Genomic DNA, 24,804 nt, shown 5'->3' on the forward strand with positions numbered 1-24,804 from the left:
GTGAAACGCTGGCCTCCGCACAGAGAGGCCCAGGGCAGGGCAGCCTCGTGAACCCTGATGCTCTGGGCCCTGTTCCCTCCGAGAACGTGCACGCAGGGCATGGCCGGGAGCACTGCCGCTGTGGGAGGGACACCCGTGCGCGGACGCGAGGGAGCCTCAGCAGTGCTCTGAGACCACTCCGGGGGCAGCGGGGCACCAGGGTCACGTTCTTTGCTGCTGAGGGCTCTCCCGGGCTGACCTCTGGAGACCCGCTGATCCTCCACTCCGGGGAAGTGGGCTCCATGCCCCTGCGAGACCAGGCCGGCCTGTACTCACCCCGAAGCTCAGCAGGAGCAAGTCCTGACTGTAGCGGAATCCAGCCTCTGCGTTCCCGCCACGCTGCCCGGTCCCACGAGCGCGGGAGGAAGCGTGCAAACACAGAGTGCGGTTAGTCGTGCAATGTCACATGGGGCACGAGGACACACACTCACACCCGCAGCAGCGCCCACTCGTACTGAGGGTCTGGGGAAACTTCTAGAGGGTGAATGAGCTGGAGAGAGCGAGCCTGGGGGCTGCCACGCGGGGGTCCCTGCCACCTGGGGTGGGGGGTGGGGGAGGGCAGTCACACTAGAGCAGCAAGGGCACATTCGATGACAGAAACGCCGTCAAGAGGACAGGTACTCCCGGTGAGCACCTGCCAGTCTCTCCTTAGACCTATGGATTCACAGAGCACCACATTCACAGATTGGACAGTCTATTGTTACTCAATTTTACACTTACCTCATTCCCTCAGCTGCCAGCTTTACGGGAAGAGCTACCAGATAACAAGACCACCATCAAATGTGAAACCTTGAGATCGGGTGTGCAGGGTGGTATGGCGGTAGACGGAGGCGGCTGCCGCCGGGTGCCCTAAAAGCCCTGCGATGCGCCTCTCTTTCACTCTGACATGTCAGACATGCCAGTCGGGCCAGCCGGCCGCACCTCACCATGGGGGCGCGTGCTGTACTTGAGCCACACGACCCCTCGGCCTGCCAAAGCCGCCACGCCCCTGAACACCGCCAACCCGCGGCCAGCAACCGCTTGGTCGGGCCCGGGGGCCGGAGGGCTTCCGGGACCCCCAGCGGCAGGGCGTGCGTGCGGGCCCTGGGGGGTGGGGTGAGGGGAGCGGAGGTCTCGGCGCCCTCCCGCCCTGGGCCTCTCCAGGCCCGGCCCGCTCGGCGGGCCTCCCGGCATCCCGTTCGCTGCTCAGGGCCAACGTGGCCCGGGAGGTGTCTGGCTTCGAGGCCCGCGCCTCTGAGCCTCCTGCGGGCCTAGGCACTGCCCAGCCGGGGCCCTGAGCGCCAATCCTGCCCGGCCCCTGCCCAGTGCCCAACCCACTGGGAGCGACCAGCGCGGTGGACTGGAGGGCCTCAGCCCCGCCCCTTCGCCCCACCGAGGATCCCTTGCCCCTACGCCGCCCACCAAGCACACGACCTTCCTGAGAGAGCAGATGAGCCACAGGCAGGCACACGGACAGACGCCCAGACACTCGCACGCACCCACGCGAAGGGAGACAGCCGGCCGGCGCAAGCTCCTCAGCCAGAGCCATAGCACCTGTGAGAGGCCGGGGCCAGAGGAACGGACAGGCGGCCGGCTGTCGCGAGAGACAGAGGCAGAAAGAGAGGAAGGTTCCTAGACAGACTCGAAGATGGCGAGACAGACAGAATCATGTGTGCACGCGCGCGCGCGCGCACACACACACACACACACACACACACAGGGACGCAGAGACAGAGAGAGGGGGACAGAGAGCGAGTGACAGAGAGACGGCAAACGGGAGACAGACAGGGGAGAGAGGATGGCATCTGACCCGAGATAGACACACTGGCACAGACTGTGAGCCACCTCAGAGGGAGGCCGCGCGGAAGAAGCAGCTCCCCCAAGGGAGGGGGCATCAGCCTTGGGCCGGGCCCCGCCTGGATGGCTGGGCGCGGTGCCCTGGGGCTGGCGGTCACCCGTGGGGACCCCAAGACTTCCTCGCAGCCAAGGTCTCAAAGGTCCCCTTCGGCTTGGCTACCTAAGGTGGGAACCAGCCCCCGCCCCTAGGCCAGAGGGTGAGAGAGAGACAGTGTGTGTGTGTGTGTGTGTGTGTGTGTGTGTGTGTGTGTGTGAGTGTGTCGGTGGGCGAGGGTAGAGTCAGGTAGACTTGGGGCAGGGTGGATACCCAGAGTGGAGGGGGGAGGGTGTGGAGGCCGTGGGTTGGGAAGCTTGCGTGGTCCTCTTGCTGTCTCTCTTTCCCTCTTTCTCCGTCTCCCTTACCTGTGGTTTCCAGCTCTTGACCTGTCTAGGGGGCGGTGCGTGTTGTGTGTGTGTGTATGTGTGTGTGTGTACCTCCAAACCCAAAGCAACTTTCTATGGAGACGTAGTGAAGGGTAAATGCACTCTTACTCATCTGATATACCCTAAAACACTGGACATGTCTGGACTCAGAGTTTAAGGGCAGCCTTCCTGCCAACTCTGGCAGTCATTGATGGTGCTACAACTGTAATCCTCTAAAGGACCAAAAGTCCTGTACAAGTCCAGACATCTGCTCTGTACAGTGTCTTCCTACAGTACAGGAAAGTATAGAACAGAATGACACATTCTTTTTTAATTGTACAGATGACTCAGCTGCTATCTGATGCCTAGTCAACATGGTCAACATGAGGGAGTCAAGCAAGAGTTCCAAATCCCTTGAATGTGGCCCTTGGAAATACTTCTGTTCTTAGTTGCTAAGTTGTGCCCAACTTTGATGCGACCCATGGCCTGCGGCCAGTCAGGCACCTCTGTGGCTTTTCCCAGGCAAGAATACTGGTGTGGGTCACCATTTCCTTTTCCAGGGGATCTTCCCGACCCAGGGATCAAACCCGAGTCTCTTGCAGGCAGATTCCTTTCTATCTGAGCTATGATACTGCTAATTCCCTAGTCGAAATACGAAGAAAAGAGCTAGTGTTCTACTAAGTGCAGAGATGATTTAAGAAATGGAAGGTTTCCTTTGTTGGTATATTTGAATCTTTATTTAGTTTTATTTTTACTATTAAGGCTACTTGAACAAGGCAATGGAGAAAACCCAGAATTGAAAAGCAATCGACTTTTTTAAAGAAACATGTGGCAGGTGAAACATTCTTTGTTTTTTAGAGTTGGTTAAATACAAAATCTTTATCCAACCAATATGGCTATTGTGAACTTTATTTCAAATCTCCATTATGAATCACTGAGGCATCCATCAGGGAAGAAAGGAGTAGAGGTGGAGAAAAAAAGAGCAACCTTTCCCTTGGCCTCATCTCAACCAGCTGCTTAGTTCCTTCATCTCATAGACTACGATGTGGGATTATCTTGTTTGTCTGATTTTTGTTTGGGGACCGTTTCTAGTCAGGAGGCTATAAACAGTGGTGGGGAAGCCCTTCTTTCCATTCCACATCAGACCCAGTGGACAGTCCAGGCCCTGCCCCCTGCATTGAGTCTGTAGCAACAGAATCACCAGTGATGCTGCTGAAAAATGCATATTCCTGGCATCCACTCCATTTGCTACTGACTGTTTGAGGTGGTGGTCTGGAACCTATAGCTGGAAATTTTCTTGGTGATTCCAAATCACACAAAAGTCTGAGGACTATGGAAGATCTTCACATTTCTGGAAGAGCCACACACCTACAGAAGGAACCACAAGAGTTGCCTGAAATGGTTAATGTCTAAGTATTGGTCTCCACTTTGATATGTAAGTAAAATTATCTTTCTTTGAAATGAAATGGATGATACTGAAAGTCCACATTTTCTAGAGCATTTTAAAAACCCTAAATGATAGAAATTGGATGTATGAGTTCCTTGAAAGTAAGAACCTATATTTATTGATATGTCTTCATGCCTTAGGTTGTGCCTTGAATATAGTGTGCACATCACCAGAAAAAAGAAAAGAATTGAATTGACAAAGATACAAAGAGATCAAAAGTTCTGAGCCAAGGGAAAAGTTGAGGCTTCAAAGAACTTTTCTGTCTTTCACACACTGAATAAATATTGAGCACCTACTATGAGCTCATAGGCATGTAATAAGTTTCTGGAAATAGAATGCTGAGAGAAGAAGACACACATTTCCTGCTTTCACTGAGACTAATCTAATGATAAATAACAGGCAGATACTTTGAGAAATTATATAGAGGACTCTTCCCTCACCAAAAACTGGGTGTCAGAGAAGGCTTTTCAGAGTCATAATTGAGTTGAGATCCATAGGTTGAACCAACGTAAACTAGGGTAAGATGCAGGAAGAATTTCAGGCAGGTAAAATAATATCTTGGAAGGCTATGTGACAAGGGAGACATAGTACATTTAAGAAATGAAAAATGCCCTATGGGGTGTAACCAAAAGAGTGCAAAGGGCATTCCAGTGAAAAGAAATCAGAGAAGAAAGTGGGGACCAAGCAATGAAGGGATTTGGTCGGATATTAAGTATGATGGGAAAATACAAGAGCAGTTTTAGCAGGGAGGTGATAGGATTGGATCTGAATTTTTAAAAGGTCATCTTGCTCGACATCACTAACGATTGGAGAAACTCAACTCCAAACTAGGTACCACTTCAACGAGGTACCACTTCACATTAGTCAGAATGGTCCTCATTGAAAAGTCTGTAAATTACAAATGCTGGAGAGGATGTGGAGAAAGGGGAACTCTCCTTTACTGTTAGTAGGAATGTGAGTTGGTACAGCCACTATGGAAAAGAGTATGGAGGTTCCTCAAAAAACTAAAACTAGAAAGAAGTACCACTCCCAGGCAAACTGTAACTCAACAAAATACATGCACCATCTGTGCACATTTATCTGTGTGTGCTTACGTTTGCGCGCGAGCGCGCGCGACGTCCTGCGAGGCTGGGGGTGGGGCTGGAGCTGGGGCTGGAGCTGGGGCTGGTGCTGGAGCTGGTGCAGACCCCGGGATTGCTGGAGGCCTGCCAAGAGAGCCCCAGATGGAGACCCCCAGGTCGTCTGGTTTCCTGGAAGCTCAATGCGGAGGGGCTTGCGGGCCTCGCGGAGGCAACCCAGGTCTGCAGCGGGAGTCGGGGCACCGGCCACCCACCCCGGGAGGGGCTGGGGGTGCGGGGGCCCAAGAGTCGGGTCGCCGCTGCCTTCAAGGGCGCCTGCGGCTGTGAGTGAGGTGGGGTGCGAGCGGCCAGGGGCCGCTGGGGCTTGCGGCGCCAGTAACGCCGCGGAGGGCTGGGGGTGGGGGGTGGGTGGGGGTGCCGGGGGCTAAAGGAGAGGGGAGGCAAAAAGCCTACAGCACGCGGTATTCCCATGCGGTCTCCCATCCAAGTACTAACTAGGCCAGACCCTGCTTAGCTTCCGAGATCAGACGAGATCGGGCGCCTTCAGGGTGGTATGGCGGTAGACGGAGGCGGCTGCCGCCGGGCGCCCTAAGAGCCCCTGCGCTGCGACTCCCTTTCGCTCTGACGTACCAGTCGGACCAGCTGGCCGCAGCTCTCCAAGCGGGCGCGCGCTGTACTCGAGCCGCACGACCCGCGACCAGACTCCGGCCTGCCGAAGCCGCCACGCCCCCGAACACCGCCACCACCCCCGGCCAGTAAGCGCCTGGCCGGGCTGGGGGCCCGGAGGGCTTCCGGGACCCCCAGCGGCCGGGCATGCGTGTGTGCGTGCGGGGCCTGGGGGGTCGGGTGAGGGGCGCGGAGGTCTCGGCGCCCTCCCGCCCTGGGCCTCTCCAGGCCCGGCCCCGCTCGGCGGGCCTCCCCCCATCCAGTTCGCTGCTCAGGGACACTCGGCCCCGCCCCGGAGGTTGTCTGGCTTCGGGGCCCGAAGCCTCCTGCGGGCCTAGGCACAGCCCAGCCGGGGCCCTGAGCGCCAATCCTGCCCGGCCCCTGCCCGCTGCCCAAACCCACCAGAGCCACCTGCGCCGTCGATCCGAGCGCCTCAACCCCGCCCCTTCGCCCTACCGAGGGCCCCCTTGCCCCCACACCGCCGGCCAGGCACAAGACCTTCCTGAGAGAGCAGACGAGCCACAGGCAGGACAGACACGGACAGACGCCCAGACACTCGCACGCACCCACGCGAAGGGAGACAGCCGGCCTGCGCAAGCTCCTCAGCCAGAGCCATAACACCTGTGAGAGGCGGGGCCAGAGGAACGGACGGGCGGCAGGGTGTCAGGAGAGACAGAGGCAGAAAGAGACGAAGGTTCAGAGACAGACTCGAAGACGACGGGAGGGAGATACAGACAGACAGACAGACGCGCGCGCGAAAGCACACAGGCACAGGGAGGCAGAGACAGAGAGAGGGAGACACAGAGCGACTGACAGAGGCGGCAAAGAGAGACAGACAGGGGAGAGAAGATGGCATCCGACCTGAGACAGACATACTGGCACAGACCGTGACGCACCACAGAGGGAGGCCCTGCGGAAGAAGCAGCTTCCCCAAGGGAGGGGGCGTCAGCCTTGGGCCGGGCCCTGGCTGGACGCGGTGCCCTAGGGCTGGCGTTCGCCCGTGGAGACCCCAAGACTTCCTCGCAGCCGTGGTCTCAAAGGTCCCCTTTGGCTTGGCTACCTAAGGCGAGACCCCGCCCCAAGGCCAGAGGGTGAGTGTGTGAGAGTGTGTGTGTGAGTGTGTCGGTGGGCGAGGGTGGGGTCAAGTCGACTTGGGGCCGGGCAGATACCCAGAGTGGAGGGGGGAGGCCGGGGGTGGGGAAGCCTGTGGGTCCTCTTGCTGTCTCTCTCTCTCCCTCTTTCTCTGTCTCCCTTACCTGTGATTTCCAGCTCTTGACCAGTCTTGGCGGTGGGGTGTGTGTGTGTGTGTGTGTGTGTGTGTGTTTGTATCTCTGTGTGTGTGTGTGTGTGTGTACCTCCAAACCCAAAGCAACTTTCTATGGAGACATAGTGAAGGGTAAATGCACTCTTACTCATCTGATATACCCTAAAATACTGGACATGTCTGGACTCAGACTTTGAGGGCAGCCATCCTGCGAACTCTGGCGGTCATTGATGGTGCTACAACTGTAATCCTCTAAAGCACCAAAAGTCCTGTACAAGTCCAGACGTCTGCTCTGTACAGTCTCTTCCTACAGTACAGGAAGTATAGAACAGAATGACACATTCTTTGTTAATTGTACAGATGACTCAGCTGCTATCTGCTGCCTAGTCAACATGGTCAACATGAGGGAGTCAAGCAAGAGTTCCAAATCTCTTGAATGTGGCCCTTGGAAATACTTCTGTTCTTAGTTGCTAAGTTGTGCCCAACTTTTACGCCACTCATGGACTGTGGCCCGTCAGGCTCCTCTGTCTGTGGAATTTCCCAGGCAAGAATACTGGTGTGGGTCGCCATTCCCTTCTCCAGGGGATCTTCCCGACCCAGGGATCAAACCCGAGTCTCCTGCAGGCAGATTCCTTCCCATCTGAGCCACGATACTGCTAATTCCCTAGTCAAAATACAAAGAAAAGATCTCGTGTTCTACTAAGTGGAAAGATGATTTAAGAAACGGAAGGTTTCCTTTGTTGGTATATTTGAATCTTTATTTAGTTTTATTTTACTTTTACTATTAAGGCTACTTGAACTAGGCAATGGAGAAAACCCAGAATTGAAAAGCAATGGACTATTTTAAAGAAACATGTGGCAGGTGAAACTTTCTTCATTTTTTTAGAGTTGGTTAAATGCAAAATCTTTATTCAACAACTATGAATATTGTCAACTTTATTTCAGATCTCCATTATGAATCACTAAGGCATCAAGGAAGAAAGGAGTAGAGGTGGAGAAAAAAAGAGCAACCTTTCCCCTTGGCTCTATCTCAACCAGTTGCTTAGTTCCTTCATCTCATTGACTACAGTCTGGGATTATCTTGTTTGTCTGATTCTTGTTTGGGGACCGTTTATAGTCACAGGGCTATAAACAGTGGTGGGGAAGCCCTTCTTTCCATTCCACATCAGACCCAGTGGACAGTCCAGGCCCTGCCCCCTGCATTGAGTCTGTAGCAACAGAATCACCAGTGATGCTGCTGAAAAATGCATATTCCTGGAATGCACTCCATTAGCTACTGACTGAGGTGGTGGTCTGGAACCTATAACTGGAAACTTTCTTGATGATTCCAAATCACACAAAAGTCTGAGGACTATGGAAGATCTTCACATTTCTGGAAGAGCCACACACCTACAGAGGGAACCACAAGCACTGCCTGAAATGCTAAAGATATAAGTATTGGACTAAAAGTTTGAAGGTTTCAACCTTTGCTATATAAGTAAAATGATCTTTCTTTGAAATGAAAGTGGAAAATACCAGAAGTTCACATGGTTCTAGAGCATTTTAAAAACCCTCAATGATAGAAATCTGATGTACGGGTTCCTTGAAAGCAAAAACCTATGTTTATTGATATTTTTTAATGCCTTAGGTTGTGCCTTGAATATAGGGTGCACCTCAACCGAATAAAGAAAAGAATTGAATTGACAAAGATACAAAGAGATCAAAAGTTCTGAGCCAAGGGAAAAGTTGAGGCTTCAAAGAACTTTTCTGTCTTTCACATACTGAATAAATATTGAGCATCTACAATGAGCTCATAGGCATGTAATAGGTTTCTGGAAATAGAATGCTGAGATAAGAAGACACACAGTTCCTGCTTTCACTGAGACTAATCTAATGATAAATAATGGGCAGATACTTTGAGAACGTATATAGAGGACTCTTTCCTGACCAAACCTGGGTGTCAGAGAAGGGTTTTCAGAGTAATAATTGAGTTGAGATCCATAGGTTGAACCGACTAGGGTAAGATGCAAGAAGAATTTCAGGCAGGTACAACAGTATCTTGGAAGGCTATGTGACAAGGGAAACTTAGTACATTCAAGAAATGAAAAATGCCCTATGGGATGTAACCAAAAGAGTGCAAAGGCATTCCAGTGAAAAGAAATCAGAGAAGAAAGGAACCAAGCAATGAAGGGATTTGGTCGTATGTTAAATATGACGGGAAAATACAAGAGCAGTGTTTAGCAGGGAGGTGATAGAATTGGATCTGCATTTTAAACAGGTCCTCTTGCTCAACATCACTAATTATTGGAGAAACCAACTCAAAACTACAAGGAGGTACCACTTCACACTAGTTCAGAATGGTCCTCATTAAAAAGTCTGTAAATAACAAATGCTGGAGAGGATGTGGAGAAAAGGGAAGTCTCCTCTACTGTTAGTAGGAATGTGAGTTGGTTACAGTGACTATGGAAAAGAGTATGGAGGTTCCTCAAAAAACTAAAAATAGAACTGCCGTATTATTCAGCAGTCCCACTCCCAGGCATATATCCACCAAAACTATAATTCAACAAGATACATGCACCATCTGTGCACAAGTATCTGTGTGTGTGCGCGGGCGCGCGCGAGCACGCGCGATCGCCTGCGAGGCTGGGGCTGGGGCTGGGGCTGGTGCAGCCCCGGGGATGGCCTGCGGCATGCCAAGGGAGCCCCAGACGGAGACCCGCAGGTCGTCTGGTTTCCTAGAAGCAGAATGCGGAGGGGCTCGCGGGCCGCGCGGAGGCAACCCAGGTCTGCAGCGGGAGTCGGGCCCCGGCCACCCATCCCGGGAGGGGCTGGGGCTGCGGGCGCCCAAGATTTGGGACGCCGGTGCCTTTGAGTAACGCCGGCTCTGGGCGCGGTGGCGTGCGAGGGGCGCCAGGGGCAGGTGGGGCTTGCGGAGACAGCCATGCCGGAGGTACGGGGGCTAAAGAACAGGGGAGGCCAAAAGCCTACAGCACCCGGTATTCTCAGGCGGTCTCCCATCCAAGTACTAACTAGGCCCGACCCTGCTTAGCTTCCGAGATCAGAGGAGATCGGGCGCGTTCACGGTGGTATGGTCGTAGACGGAGGCGGCTGCCTCCGGGCTCCTTGAAAGCCCTGCGCTGCGCCTCCCTTTCGCTCTGTCCTGCCGGTCGGGCAAGACGGCCGCACCTTCCACGGGGCGCGCGCTGTACTCGAGCCGCACGACCGGCGACCGGACTCCTGCCTGCCGACGCCGCCACGCCCCTGAACACCGCCACCCACCACGGCCAGCAACCGCCTGGCCGGGCCCGGGGGCCCGGAGGGCTTCCGGGACCCCTAGCGGCCTGCCGTGCGTGCCTGCGGGTCCTGGGGGTTGGGGTGAGGGGCGCGGAGGTCTCGCCGCTCTCCCACCCTGGATCTCTCCAGGCCCGGCCCCGTTCCGTGGACCTCCCCTCATCCAGTTCGCTGCTCAGTGCCACGCGGCTCCGGAGGTGTCTGGCTTCGGGGCCTGCGGCGGCCCGCACCCCGCTGCCCGCGGGCTTCTGAGCCTCCTGCGGGCCTAGGCGTGGCCCAGGCGTGGCCTGAGCGCCCATCCTGCAGGGCACCTGCACAGTGCCCAAACCCACCGGGAGCCACTAGCGCGGTCGACCTGAGCGCCTCAGCCCCGCCCCTTCGCCCTGTGGACCCCTCCCCTACCCCCGCTCCCCGCCCCCCCACCATGTCACTGGCCAAGCACAGATTTAATTCACGTTTGTTTATGTGATCTCTGTGTTTGGTTTGGGTATCAGTTTGTTTAGCTGGTTTTCACTAACTGGAAAGCTTTCAGTTTCCTATTACTGCAACTTGCTTGTTTGCTTAAGGTTTTTCAGAACTCATTCGGCAAAACATTTTGGCTGTGGTCTTTTCTTTTCTTTTTTTCTCTGTAAATAATGGTTTTAGCTTTTTCAAAAATTGTATTTTAAAAGTAACTCATTGGTGCATTTTTATTATAGAAAATTCAAAAAATGTAGAACTATGTTTCCATCAGGCACTCCCAGAATTCTTTTTTTTTCCTGGGAGGAAACCACTGTCAATGATTTGCTGACAGAGAATGGAGAGTTATTATTTAGTGTGCTCAGACTTTCAGTTTTGCAAAATGAGAAAAGTTCTGGAGATAGATTGTCATAATATGTCTTACCCCATCCCCTGGCAAAAGCCATCCTACTTTCTGTCTCTATGAACTTAACATACCTCATATAAATGGAATTGTTGCAGGAAGAGGGACCCCTTTCAGGGCCCGAAACTGGGCTCTTGTCTAACGCTTGGAAATGAATTGTCCGAGGAGACACATGTGCTGACAAAGCAAGAGATTTTATTGGGAAAGGGCACTCGGGTGGAGAGCAGTAGGGTAAGGGAACCCAGGAGAACTGCTCTGCTGCGTGGCTCTCAGTCTCGGGTTTTATGGTGATGGGATTAGTTTCCAGGTGGCCTTTGGCCAATCGTTCTAATTCAGTCTTGCCTGGTGGCGCACACATTGCTCAGCCAAGATGGATGCTAGTGAGAGGGATTCTGGGAAGTGGACGGACACGCGGTGTCTCCTTTAGACTTTTCCCAGACTCTTCCAGTTGGTGGTGGCTTATTAGTTCCGTATTCCTTATCAGGATCTCCTGTCATAAAACAACTCATGCAAATGGTTACTATGGTGCCTGGCCAGGGTGGGCAGTTTCAATTAGTGTGCTTCCCCTAACAACTCCCCCCTTAGAGACTCCATACTCAAGATACTTCTTGGGAATTGGGGCGGAGGTCTCTTTCTTCTGTAACTTCTTCCTGCTGTGCATGGGCATAGGCCTGCCTAGCAGAGCAGAAGTCTCTCTGTACCAGATCTAAGTCAAGGTATTTTTTTGCCTGAAACCAGCATTCACTCTTGTAATAACAGCAATTTAGTTTGAAACTGTTGGCCCCTCTCAGAGATGAAATAGACAGGGGCAAACAGGAGACCTAACAGGATGGTCATCTCTGGTCCCCGGAAACAGAAGGCAACATTTGGGGTGAGGGTTGCAGGATTTGTGACCCTTTTTGATTGGTTGCTGGTGAGGGAACAGAGCTGTGCTCCAGCAATCTTGTGTTCAGTCTGAGGTTACCATCCTCCACCTGGGTGGGGGCTCCAGTTCTATAGAAAAACTCAAAGACATTGGTATTCATATTTCTTTGAGTAGGAACCAGGACTCTGTCTGGAGGCTGTACCAAACTTTGTTTCTCCTGTTTCTGTATCTCCTCCCTTCCCTGATTAGCAATTGTTTGAATCCACCCTTTGGAACTCAGGGAAGGTCAAGGAGGCTGAATGAAGCCTATATCCTACAGACAAGAAATGGAGAACACAGAACAGATCTCTACTCCAGAGCCCCACAGAGTTCTGTTCAGTTTTAATTTAGGGAATGAGGCAACTATGATTATGATAATTTCCTGTCAAAATGGAGCATAGGACTGCCTCAGCTTGGAGAATAGACACTGACTTGAAAGTATTCCTGAGTTCCAAGTCCTAGATCTGAGCCTTGTATGATTAAAATCTCAATCCCTTGGTCTGCCATTTTGGTGTAACAGACCCAATTAGAAGTATTTGGAGGAGTGATAACTGGAATTTAGTAGACAAAATAAATCTCATTTCTTTTTAGAATAGGCCTGAAAAACTAGGCAACTAGCCGAGTAGCCAGTTGCCAGTTTTATAAAAAGTAAGGTTGCAGTTACTAGCTTCCAGAAGACATTGTTTTGAGAATGGTGGCATCCAAGCCTGCCAGGACTCAGAAAACTCAAGTGTTTAGCAATACAAGGTCTATAGTACACCCATAGCATCACCTAGTTATTTCCCAGGATATCTGAACCATAGCTACTCTATTTTGACTTTTAATTATAAACTTTTCCTTAATAGCCAAAGCAGATTTCGCCGTTAATGACGTCAGTGTTTCTCTAGGTATGAGAAGATGCAAGAATTTGGACTCATAAAATCTTCTCCTGAAAAGATCTAACTATCTGAAGGCCTGTTCTGCCAGTTTTTCCCAGAGTACAGAGTGTATCATTCCTGATTTTCACCCTGAACTCCTTTCAGGAGCATTGAAAGTCAGCAGTTGCAGTGGTCATGATTTAATCTTTGTAGGTGTAGATGGCAAGTGTCAGTCTTCAGTTGGCAGAGCCCCTTTTTGCTCATAAACTAGACCATGATTTTGAAGGGGGCATTTCATGACCATTTTATCCCATGGTGCTGAGAATGTCCATTCTCAGGTTTGGCAAAGATTCTGTTGATAGGCCACTCAATGTGCTGTTACTGGACTAGGCCATAAAATAGTATCCAAAATTCTCTGGACCACTTGTCTTACTAGCCTCTTGGTCCAGGAAAATATTCCCTCTTGTTGCTTCTTCCCATATCTAGAGTTACACTGTTACCATTATCGATCTCATATGGGACTATATATTATTAGAGGCCTCAGACACAAATTTGACAGTGTAAGAAACAGCAGTTTTGTAAAACAGGTGAAATACAAATAACATAGCCAGCAGTATTAGTAAAGTCCCAAGTAAGACTTAAGAACTTCCATTAGATGTAGCACAGTAGATCTCAGGTCATCTGACTCAGTCTGCTCTGTAGAATCTATATCTTCCAGGGAAATTATATATTGGCACTGTCTATAAGGCACATAGCCCAGTTTTCTAGTGTTACTACACTGATTGTCCTTAGTATGATTTAATTGTTTCCAATACAGAGGAGACTTTAAACCTAAATTACCATAGCCTGGTGTTATCTATATAAATTCATCCCATAATTGTGGGAGATTTTTCCTCCTTTGCTGAAACTTTTCTTGTTGCTCTGATTGAGCTTGAGTAATAGAAAAAAGCTCAAATTTATGGCCAGAGTCAGAGCTGACATTATTAATTGGCCCGGTGAGGGGATCCCACTAGTAATATCACAGTGACCTGAATATGACTATAATTTTTTTTAAAGTAAATTTTCTCAGGACCAACCAGTTAGAGTCTTGTATTAGAGAAATTTACAAAGGTAATCCAGAACTAGAAACAGGTAATCTGCCACAAACCCAACAATTAAATTGATTTCTAAAACTAGCATAGAATCAGGCCTATGATAGAAAAGCATTTGACTTATATGCAAAGGTCTAAGAAGTCAAGAAAACATAAATGATCAAACGAATCAGGTCCAGCATCTTGGGCAAGCTGTCTACCTCTGATGTCTTCGTCTTCTCATCCTGGTGTAGTGTAGTGTATCCTGATGATAAAAAAGTCCTTCCATCCAGGTTGGAGACAGTCCCTTAAATTATGTCTTTTTCCAGTCCTGGTTGCAGGTCATGAGGCATCTGATCTTCATCCAAAGATAGATTACTGAGATAAGCTTCAGAAACAAACTTAGGATATTCTTTAAGAATTCAATTCAATTTTACATTAATATCACGTAACAGCAAAGAACTATCCAAGAAATGAGTCTTACTACATGCAGACTTCCGTTAAAAAACTGGGATTTAACATTTATTGAAACATCTTTTTCTCCCTAAAATTACCCTCGTTTTAATCAAATATAACCAAATTAAGACTAGCTTGTTTACAAAATAGGTCTGTTTTCATTAATTTTGGTCTGATGATTTATATAACCACACTTGATCATATTTTGCTGAAACATTTATAGAACCTCAGACTGAACTTTTAAAATAAAGCAGGGCTGGGAAACTCACACCAAAGGCTTATCACAGATTTTGCCTAACAAATCTAGCTGAATTCTTCCCTTTTTAAGGTCTCAAAAATTTCTTGAGATTTTTGTACTTGTGAGATAACCTTCCTAACTCATTTGATAAACTTACTGGAAACCTAAGAATTTCCAATTTTTGGAGGAGTCAGAAAATTCAATTGTTTTGTTTATAACGTTTAATTTTACCAAAGTATTGTCATAATTAGTTTGAGAGGAAGGTTTTCCCTACTCCCTGAAAACCTGATTCAAACCTGTAATTTTTCAGATAGAAACCATAAAAGTTATAAGCATATTCGCTGGTTCATTCAGTCCTTTTGTTAACTTTTGTGAAGTCATCAGGTTTTCCATAAGAATACCAGGACATATCAGAATGTTAAGAACTCCATATAATTTCTAGGATATCTGTATTAGTAATTTTACCATACATTATAACATGAGCGGATTTATTACTCATTTGATGATCTTTTTCATGTAATTTAACCAACCAAATAAACACAGTTTAATATCTCTCTTTGGGATGTTTCAGGGGCCTTCTGAAGCACCCCAAAGTTAGCTAGAGGTCAAAAGAACTTCAAAAGAATTCGATTTAGGAAGTTTTATCAAAAAGATCAATTAAACGCGTTTAGAATATTTGGTCAGATTTAGTCAACGTTGATGGGTGTATCATTTAGCTTGTTGATGTGTCACAATGGGCGTAAATACCAAGGCTCAAGGACTAGTGAGAGTCAGCTCTGCCATCTTGGACCTAATTGGCTTTAACCAGTTTTCTTATGGCTGTGTCATTCCTAACAAAATCAATGTATCTAACTAATTGTAATCCCATTTTAGAAAATCCTGATCATGCATAACTCTTTTTAGTATTTTTCATACCTTTTTTTTTTTTTTTAACTGAAAACACACTTCCTACTTTCCTCTAGCAACCAAGAACTAACTTTTATATTAGCATTTTATAGATTGGTGAGCATAAATACCAGTGATAATTTCTAAAACCCTTTTTTCCTTAGAACATTTTATGATGGCACCAAACATTATTCATTTATAGTCCCAAATCTCTTTAGTTTCTCTGTAAAAGGAAATTAGTGTTTAGTAGTAAATGTTTCAAAATCTTATTTTATTTGAAAATGACCTAACTATTCAATAGACTTCCAACACTTACCACACTCAGCACAACCCTTAGAAATTTAAGTTACGCCAATCTGGAGAGACTATCTTAGATATTTCTAAAGAATAATTATTTTTAATAGAGTTTATATAAAAGCTCATATCTCGTTTACATTTTTTTAGAAGTTTCTTCACTTGAGGTAATTTCCTTGTTGACAAACTTGTAACAGATATAATATTTAACTTATATTAAACCTACGTACAATGAAAATATTCTACTTAATGTTAATTACTCTAAGACATGTCTATATTAGATAGGTCAACAAACAAACATTAATATCAGGTATTTAATACTGAATATTTCCCAGTTCACATGAACCTGGAATTTATTGTTTAATTTAGAATTATTTGATTTGTAAGCACTTACTTTTTTTTAAGCCAATTAAATAGAGCTCATTTACAAATTAACTTCAAAAATATTACCCAGAGACAAAGACATACCACGACATATTTAGACAGACAGTGCAAGACCTAGCCTCATTTTCTAAGTTTAGTCATGAATTTGATACTATAATATAAACTTTACTAATTTATATTAAAAAAAAGTTGAAATAAATAAAAATTTTAATGTCTTTTCCCCCTTTTCCTTAGTTTCAGGAGTTAGAGATGATCTAGATAAGTGTTCCTGAGAGCCCTGGTCTCAAGGCACAGGGAAAGAAAATCAAGTTCTAACAAAATGGCAGCAGGTCTAAACCAAATGGTGGCCAGACAAAGCAAAATGGCCATCAAAAAACACAACACAGGACACAGAATTAAAACACGCACATATAAACCTGAAAGTCCTCATCAGACACTCCCTTAAATACAAGAATATAGTCTCTCAGTAAACCTCCTATAGAGACACAGAACTTCAGATAAAGGAAAATATCTCAGGTCTTCAAAAATTTCAAAGGGAGGAAAGGAAGCCAGGTTGAAAGAAGAGGGAGGAGGCGGGAGAGGGGGGTAAAAGGGGTGGCCTTACAGACGTCTCCTGCCACCTGCAGATACCCAGGCATTATGGGACTTTACCCCTGGGCCTCCAGAGAAGGGAGGACAGGAACTTGGCCCTACCAGAAATCAGACCAGACAGAATCAGAATTCGAGTTATCTGCCAAGGGGAGGTGATCAGTCTCCAATCCTCAGCTTAGGCTGAGGGCCCTTCGACCAGATTCCTGGGTCCAGGACCGGGGGACTAGAAAAACGGGGAAGGATAGGAAGGGTTAAGGAGAGGAAAGAGAGAGGGAAGGGGAGAGAGGTCAATAAAGTTTCTTGTTCCTTACTGGTCAGGGCATTCTGGCCAGTTATCCACATCAGGAGGAGACCAGGGACAAAAGGGTACCAGTTGCGGCCACTGGGTCTGGTCCATTGGCAGGCAAGCTGGCCCCTGAGTACCCCGAGTGGTCAGGATGTCAGTCTCAGTGAAGAAGAGTCCCCGCCAGAGTCGCCATTTGTTGCAGGTAGAGGGACCCCTTCCAGGGCCCGAAACTGGGCTCTTGTCTAACGCTTGGAAATGAATTGTCCAAGGAGACACATGTGCTGACAAAGCAAGAGATTTTATTGGGAAAGGGCACCCGGGTGGAGAGCAGTAGGGTAAGGGAATCCAGGAGAACTGCTCTGCTGCGTGGCTCTCAGTCTCGGGTTTTATGGTGATGGGATTAGTTTCCAGGTGGCCTTTGGCCAATCATTCTAATTCAGAGTCTTTCCTGGTGGCGCACACATCGCTCAGCCAAGATGGATGCTAGTGAGAGGGATTCTGGGAAGTGGACGGACACGCGGTGTCTCCTTTAGACCTTTCCTGGGCTCTTCCAGTTGGTGGTGGCTTATTAGTTCCGTATTCCTTATCAGGATCTCCTGTCATAAAACAACTCATGCAAATAATTATTATGGTGCCTGGCCAGGGTGGGCAGTTTCAATCAGTGTGCTTCCCCTAACAGAATCATACATATCCTTTTGTGACTGGCGTATTTCAGTTAGCATACTATCTTTGTGGTTTATCTATGTGTCATAGCATGTGTCAGAATTGTCTTACTTAAAAAAATTTTTTTAAATTTTTTTTTCATTTTGGCCACCCCAGACCTTTGTTGCAGCATGCGGGCTTTCTCTAGCTGTAGTATGTGGTATGTGGGTTTCTCTTGTTGTGGCACACCAGCCCTGGAGCACATGGACTCAGTAGTTGTAGTGTGCTGATTTAGCTGACTTGCGGCATGTGGGATCTTAGTTCCCCCACCAGGGACTGAATCTGTGTCCCCTGCATTGTAAGGCAGATTTTTAACCAGTGGACCATCAGAGAAGTCCTAGAATCTCCTTACTTTTTAAGGCTGAAAAATATCCCATTGTATATATTTACCACGTGATAGCTTCCCACTCATCAGTGAATGGACACTTAGGTTGATTTCATCTTTGGCTGAAATAATGCTGCTGTGAATATGCATGTGCAAATATCTGTGTGAGTCCCTGATTTCAGTTCTTTGGGGTATACCCAGAAGTGGAATTGCTGAATCATGTTGTAACTCTATATTTAATGTTTTGAGTAACTGTTTTCCATAGTGATTGAAAAAATTATTTTATATTTCCATCAGCTGTTCCCAAGGGTTCTAATATCTTCACATCCTGACCAACACTTGTTATTTTTTTGTTTGTTTGTTTTTAATAATGGCCATCCTAATAAGTGTGAAGTGATATCTCCTTGTGGGTTTGATTTGCATTTCCCTAATGATTAGTAATGTTAAGCCTGTTTCTTTGTGCTTATTGACATTTGTATATCCTCTTTGGAAAAATGTCTATTCAAGTCCTTGCCCACTTTTTGAATTGGGGTGATTTTTTTTGTCGTTATTGTTGGGTTGTAGAAATTCTGTATCTGTTCTGAATATTAACCCCTTATTTGGTATGTGATTTACAGATATATTCTCCCACTGCATGCCTTGGCTTTTCACTCTATTGATAGTACTCTTTGACGTGGAAAAGTTTAATTTTGATGGAGTCCAGTTTGTGTTTTTCATTTGTTACCTGTGGTTTTGACATCATATTCAAGAAATATTTGGCCATATAATTATTTTTTAATTTTCTTTTTTCTTTTCCTGGAAAAAGGAGATTCAAAGATGTTTAATTTAACTATTATGTTGTGTACAGTTGTGAAAATGAATGAAGGACAATTTGGCTCATCAACATGATTTTATTTCAGATAAACAGCATTGTTCAAAGAAAAGCAAGTCACATAAGAATATACACATACGTATGTAGAGAAAGGTTGTTGTTGAACGAAAAGACCCCGGGATTCTTGGCCCCCAGAGGAGAAGAATTCAATCCGGGGCCAGAGATGAGGCTTGACTGCTCAGAGATTTTGTGTAATAAAGTTTTATTAAAGTATAAAGGAGATAGAGAAAGCTTCTGACATAGGCATCAGAAGAGGGCAGAAAGAGTACCCCCCTGCTAGTCTTCAGCTGGATGTTATATAGTCACTAGCAGTCTGTTAATGAAAGAAAGGAATGTCTTAAAACTCAGAATGGCACCAGGCCCCTCACCCATAAGATGCATTTTGGGATAATCTTGGCACCAAATGGTTCATCCTGGGCCATAAAATGATTAACTTGAATCTTGTAGAAGGACAGATTACCATACAAATAGTTTCATTTATATAGATTAGGGGAACAATATCTGAGTATAACATACTGGTTTGTCAGGTAGATTCTGAGCCATGAAGCAGAACCAGCTTGAAGACCGTTTGGGGTAAATGCATAGCACATTAGCATAGCTTAAGACAACATTTCCATAAGAAAAAGGCATTGGTTATCTCTAGGTTTGAGAATAGTTAACTTCAGGTGAAACCAGGTGTCATTATGGCAACACAGTATTTTAAGAGAAACCTCCTTTTAAATTGGTATAGAGAAGAAAAGAAATATCGCTAGTTTGTTTCCTCCTGCTACTTAAGAGAGATAAAAATGTCTGACGCTTGCAGGCCATTTCCTCCGTTTGGAGACCCCTGGCCTTCCTGCCTGTTACCCTCTCAGTAGTCTCTGTTTTAACCAAGGTCCCAAACAAGCAAAAGTAAGCAATATGCTGCTTGAGGATACATTCACAAGTGATCCAGCTACCAGTAAAACAAAGGATTGTACTTATCTAACACTGGGTGAAAACATATATTAACTTGCTTTTTTCATCAATCAGTATATATGTTAGCAGTCTTTTCCTGTCAAGTACTGTGGCCTCCTATTGTTACTATTATCAGTTGTAGAGTATTCCTTCAGGGCTTCCTAGGTGATGCTAGTGGTAAAAACTCACCTGTCAGTGCAGGAGATGCAAGAGACACAGGCTGAATCCCTGGATTGGAAAGATCCTTAGCCTGGATGTATCACTGTTTATCCAACTCCCCCCAAAATAGTGAACATTTAAATAGTGTTCATTTTTTTTTACATGTATGTGTTTCAAAAACAAACAAATATAAAATCAGGAAAGGATATTTATCACAGTGCTAGAAGTGATGATGTCTGGGCAGTTGGATTGGAAATAGCTTTATTTTGTCTGGAATGCTTTTTGAATTTTAATAGTAAATAAGTATTTTTATTTAATAAAACTTATAAACAAATCAATAAACATAGTGACATCCTTTGATTCAACAACTTCACCCAGAGACTATAAAAAATTCTCTGTAAGTTAAACAAACAAACAAAACACAACATCTGCTTGAAGTAATTCATATTGTTGATGATGTACTAATATCATTTAGTCATAAACTTGATCAAATAGACAGGGGGATAGAATTTCAGATACCCCTGGATTATTATGTGGTCATGAAAATTTATTTCAGAACGTGTAACAGCATGAAAAAGAAATCTACAGGGGCCAGAGATGTCTTGTGAGCTGTATTGTCTTTGTTACAGTTACTCACCTCTGCCTTTGTAGGGCACAAGCAGCCTCAAATGAATGAGTATGACCTTAGGACCCTCGTTTGTAGACTCACTCAAGTTGATCAGTGCATTTATTTAAATTTTTCTTTAATATTAAAAAAAATAGTTTGGCCAAAGAATTTCTTCAGTATTTTTAAAGTAAAAGACACATTTCTCATTTTCACCAGGAAGTTTATTTAATAATGTAGTTACCATTTTGTTCCATTACCTTCTTCCATTTTCCAGGCAACTTCATAATCCCATATTCTCAAAACTTTTAATCTTTTTGAGCAGAGAACTGTTCTAGGTGCTTTTTACAGTCTTCCAAGGAATTGAAAATTTTTCCCTGAAGCAAACATTGTAAAGACCAAATTGAAAGGACATCTGAAGCAGCAGTGTCTGGTGAACATGGCAGATGAGTCAGAACTTCCCAGCCAAGATATAACAGTTTTTGCCTTAGTCATCAAACATGCAATCTTGCATTATCCTGATGGAAGATTGTGTGTTTTCTGTTGACTAATTCAGGACACTTTTCATCGAGTGTTGTCTTCAGTTGGTCTAATTGGGAGCCTTGTTGGAATTAATCATTTGGTTTTCTGAAAGAAGCTTATTATAGAGGACTCCCTTCCCATTCCACCATATCACCCAATATCGCCTTCTTTGGCTGAAGACCGGTCTTTGGTGTTGTTAATGGGTTCTTTTCCCTTGCCGCATGATCTCTTCTGTTCCACATTATTGTACAGCATCCCCTTTATATCACCTGTCACAATTTGTTTTTTAAAATGGGATTTTTGTTACATTTAAGAAGAGAATCATATGCAGAGACAAGAAGATTCTTTTTGCTTAACTTATGTGGAACCCAAACATCAAAATGATTAACATAACTAAGCTGGTTTGGATACTGGAGTATGTTGGTTATCTCTGTATGGTATAACATAGATTGTTCTCAATATCTCGATTTGATTGCTATCAACTAACTGATCTACTGGATCACGGAACATTGTCCAGCTAGAAATTCGAGCACAAAACTTCACAAACCACTTTTGACACATTCAATTAATCACAGCACCTTCTCCATACACTGCACAAATCTTGTTTTGCTTCTCAGTTGCATTTTTACCTTTCTTGAAATAATAAAATATATAAAGCATGATATGCTGAAAATGTTGCCTTTTTTCTTCCATTTTTTATTATTAACATGGCTACACAAAAATTCACCAATTTTGGTTATTTTTTTTTAATGCACACTGATATGACAGCTGTCTTAATACAGTCTAACAAAAGTGTTCCTAATGAAATTAAAGACAACTAAGGACTATTAGAGCCATCTTACAGAGAAAAATGAATGTTTTGGCCAACCCAGTATTTAAATGAAATTATGTGAGTATATTAATATGCCTTGACACAATGACCGTTTTTTGAAGGCTTCCTGACTGAAGATGGAAATGAAATACAATTAAGAACACTTTATACATGCCCTTAGTTTTGATTGAGTGGCTTATTTCAATGGGGCTTTAGTGCAGAAGTTTTATTACATTTGTCTTGTGTTCTTTCATAGGGGAAGAAAATATAATTGCTGTTCCTTTGGGAAGTTGAAGTGTGAGAATTACAGTGAAAGCACCTGCACATCTCTGTAAGCAAGATGTAATCTTAACATTTTTCTTCTTTTCTGAAAGCTTATTTACTAAAGAAAATGTATGTGTGTGTGTACGTGTGTATACACTCTTCTTTGTATTAATGAGTAGGTCAACATCTTAATGGTTTTGCTTATCACTTTGAAGTAGTCTAGGTCTTCCCAGGTGGATCAGTGGTAAAGAATCCGCCTGCCAATGCAGGAGCCTCAGGAGACGTGGGTTTGATCCCTGGGTCAGGAATATCCCCTGGAGAAGGGAATGGCAATCCATTCCAATATTTTTGCCAGAGAAATCCCGTGGACAGAGGAGCCTGGTGGGCTACAGTCCATGGGGTTGCACAAGAGTCAGACACAACTGAGCAGACCCACTGAAATAGTCTATATCTCTAGGGAATGATATATGATCCTGATTTTTTTAGTTCTCATGTCCTAGTGGGAAGTATACCAGTTTGGCATTAATCCCCTCACAGGAGAGGAAATCAAGTTATATGTGAAATGAACTATTTTTTTATGTGGAGAGTAAACTTAGATTCAAGAGTCTTCTGGAGATCTCAACAGTTTGGGATAAAAGATAGCAAAACAAAATTTAAACAACAAAGCTGCATCAGTGAATACAGCTGACAAGTACAAACTCTGTTGATAGCACATCACAGCCTAGATCTAGGGGGCACTGAAAGTAAACACTGGTTTCCCAGAATCCTAAGAGTTTGAAACAACAAAGGGTTGGGATTGTATGTTTCTTTAGTCAAAGTTACATGGTATCTCCTCTGTCTTAGCTTTTCTGGTCTCTCAGTGGTCCTTTAGTTGCTAAGCTGTGTCTGACTCTTGTGACCCCATGGACTGTAGCCTGCCAGGCTCCTCTGTCCATTGGATTCTCCAGGCAGGAATACTGGAGTGGGTTGCCATTTCCTTCTCCAGGGGATCTTCCCCACCCAGAAATCAAACCCGGGTCTCTTGCATTGCAGGCAGATGATTTACCAACTGAGCTATGAGGGAAGCCCTTTCTGGTCTCTTAGGACCCAAAGAAACTGAGACTAAAGAAGTTTGTATATTTCTCTCCCAGGGTTTCCTGTGGCCATGCGATGGACTTTCTTAGTCTTTTTCTGGGGAAGTTGAGTCTCTGCCCAGACTGGGTCCCTAGCCTTGAAGAAGCTTACTGTGTTCAACTCTATCTTTCTGTAGAAAGTATAAAACACTAAGGAGTTATAAATATAACTATTTTAAAACAACACAAATCAAGGTCCACTGGATTAAAAATGTGCATATTTTGCCTTTTTGTTTCTCCTGAGCCACCATCTTAGATTTTCAAGTTGTAAGAATTTCTCAGGGCCACAAGTGTCGTACATTTTCTGTAGCTTTCAAGTGTGTATGTGCATGTGTGTTTATGTGTTTGTATACTTTAGATTCAGTACTGATATTCTAACCAGCAATGTCCTTTGAGGAATGTTTATATCAAAATGTGTTTGTCACTAACGATATAGACTAAAAATCTTAAAAAAAAAAAGAAAAGAAATTCCATAGTACATTATGGCCTAAATTAGGGAAGGAAGAGAATGTATTTAGGACAGTGAGAGTGAGCCATTATTGGAAAGTCTTTTTTTTTTAACACTACTTTATTTTATGAATTATGACTAAAAGAGTGTGACTGATCTATTTAAAATATTAAAATGTTTACAACCATATAGCGGTCAGTTCACTCAAGGCTTTCTCTAGAATGATGCATCAAAAGATTTTTTAAGGCTTCTTCTTAAAATGGCTTAAAGCCCACAAGAGCTATTTCTTTTTTAAAATTTATTTATTTGGCTGTGCCAGGTCCTAGTTGTGGCATGTAGGATCTTTAGTTTTGGCCTGTGGGATCTAGTTCCCTGACCAGGGATGGAACCTGGGCCCCTGAATTGGGAGCACAGAGTCTTAGCCTCTGGGCCACCAGGGGAGTCCCAGCCCACAACTCGATGGGAATAAATCTTCATCCTTGTCAATGCCAACTTGATGTTTGAAAACAGGTGAAAATCATTTAGATCCAAATTCTGTGAATGATTTGAATGATCACATTGTAAAATAACATTTTGGTTCAAAACTATGAAGTACTGAATATTCATAGCAGTATAATTCATAATAGCTAAGATGTAGAAACAGCTCAAATGTCCATTAACAGATGAATGGGTAAATAAAATGTGGCATATGTGGAATATTATTTGAATCCAACAAAGAGTGAAGTCCCTGACATGTGCTACAATAGATGTCTCTGTGCTCAGTCATGTCTGATTCTTTTTGACCCTGTGGAATGTAGCCCGCCAGGCTCCTCTGTGCATGCGATTCTCCAGGCAAGAATACTGGAGTGGGCTACCATTTCCTACTCCAGGGGATCTTCCCTACTTAAAAATGGAACCCAAGTCTCTTATATCTCCTGCATTGGCAGGCAGGTTCTTTATGACTAGCACCACCTGAGAAGCTTGCTACAATAGATACGATCTTTGAAAACATTGTGCTAAGTGAAAGAAATCAGTCACAAAAAGGCCACATGTTATTAATATTTGATTGTCTTTATATAAAGTGTCCAGTGTAAGCAAATCTAAGGAGACATAAAGTTGGTTGCACTCGCATAGGGCGAGGCTGAGTTGGGTTGGCTGCAGGTCTGAGGACTGACTGTTAATGGATATGGGGTTTCTTTGGAGGAGTGGTGACAAAAATGTTCTAAACCTAGATTGTGGTG

The 24,804-nt window shown here is 45.3% G+C and overlaps 1 protein-coding gene, 1 long non-coding RNA gene and 3 pseudogenes across 9 annotated transcripts in view; 1 reads left to right on the plus strand and 4 right to left on the minus strand.

Moving 5' to 3' along the window:
- Positions 1-841: 841 nt before the first annotated feature.
- On the minus strand, positions 842-1,567 carry LOC147343388 (uncharacterized; annotated as a pseudogene).
- Positions 1,568-2,986: 1,419 nt separating this feature from the next.
- LOC147343389 (uncharacterized) lies at positions 2,987-6,090 on the minus strand. The gene is made up of 3 exons (XR_015156080.1): positions 6,036-6,090; positions 4,819-4,929; positions 2,987-3,645 (listed from the first exon to the last, which is right to left on the minus strand). It is a non-coding gene; the product is annotated as an uncharacterized LOC147343389 (long non-coding RNA).
- Positions 4,825-24,804, plus strand: part of LOC147343390 (ADAMTS-like protein 3) — a 66,722-nt gene continuing 46,742 nt past the window's right edge. For 2 of the 8 annotated variants that reach the window (XR_015156071.1, XM_086379868.1), the window contains exons 1-2: positions 6,304-6,560; positions 22,017-22,091. The gene's annotated coding sequence lies outside the window, so the exon portion shown is untranslated. Of the gene's footprint in view, positions 5,024-5,487; positions 6,561-7,678; positions 8,522-9,160; positions 9,497-22,016; positions 22,092-24,804 lie in introns of those variants that run through there. The other 6 variants (XR_015156078.1, XM_086379870.1, XR_015156077.1 and 3 more) reach the window with 6 other exon arrangements.
- On the minus strand, positions 5,250-5,368 carry LOC147343391 (5S ribosomal RNA; annotated as a pseudogene).
- On the minus strand, positions 9,694-9,812 carry LOC147343392 (5S ribosomal RNA; annotated as a pseudogene).

Source organism: Bos grunniens, chromosome 27 (assembly GCF_055505025.1).
Source record: "Bos grunniens cultivar Pamir isolate PY7600 chromosome 27, Bosgru_T2T1.0, whole genome shotgun sequence".
Taxonomy (NCBI): Eukaryota; Metazoa; Chordata; class Mammalia; order Artiodactyla; family Bovidae; genus Bos; species Bos grunniens.